The following is a 1,180-nucleotide window of genomic DNA, read 5'->3' on the forward strand; positions in this document are numbered from 1 at the left end:
ACACACACACACACACACACACACACACACACACACACACACACACGCACACACACACACATATATATGTATGTATGCATGTGTGTGTATGTGTGTATACTTATGTATGTGGAAACATGTGTAGTCATATGCATAGACACATTCAGATATTTAGATGTATGTATGTACAGTCAAACATACATACACATGTGTATAATTGCATACATATACATATGTGTATACGCATATGTACATTCATGCATACATATTAACATTCATACATACATATTAGCATTCGTACATATACACGCACATATGTATATATATGTACATTCAATTTTCATACATTAATACATTCATATATATATATATATATATATATATATATATATATATATATATATATATATACATATACATGCATACATACATATATATATATATATATATGTATATATATATATACATACACTCACTCACAAACACACATATAGATAGATCCAGAGATACATTTGCACACATACACATTTGTCCCTAAATACATAGACATATGTATGCGTATATACATACATACCTGTGTGTGCATAATTGTGTACATTCCTACATACACACATGCACGTATGCACACTCATACAGATGCACACACACATACGTACATGCACACACACACACACATGCACACGCACACACAAACACACATTCTATTTTCAAATACAACAGAAAGAGAAATTGTTATCAATTGGAAAGAAAAAAAAAAGGAACACATATGGTCTGTATTAGTTCTGTAAAGTTATTGTTAACTGTTACAGCTAAGGCCATGCTACAGCACCACCTGTAGATGTCTGTAAATAATTAAAAACAAACTTTACATTCTATCTACGATGTGTGATTTACAGAGATTGATATTTGGAACTTTGGCCAGTGGTGCTGGCGGTGGTGGTAATAGTGGTGAAGGTGGGGATGGGGATGGTGGTTATAATGGAAATGATGTGATGGTGGTGGTGGCAGTGGGAGCAATAATTGTGATGGAGGTGGTGGTGGTGGTGGTGGTGGTGGTGGTATTGGAGGTGAGATTTTTTCCTTTGTACAGATTCAAGTTTTGATGCAACATCGATCAAGGTTGAAGCATTTTATGTAATAAACCACATCTGATGATGACAGTCAGTATTGTTTGCATTGACACTTGCACATAGACACACAG

Source organism: Octopus bimaculoides, chromosome 23 (assembly GCF_001194135.2).
Source record: "Octopus bimaculoides isolate UCB-OBI-ISO-001 chromosome 23, ASM119413v2, whole genome shotgun sequence".
In the NCBI taxonomy this organism is placed as follows: domain Eukaryota; kingdom Metazoa; phylum Mollusca; class Cephalopoda; order Octopoda; family Octopodidae; genus Octopus; species Octopus bimaculoides.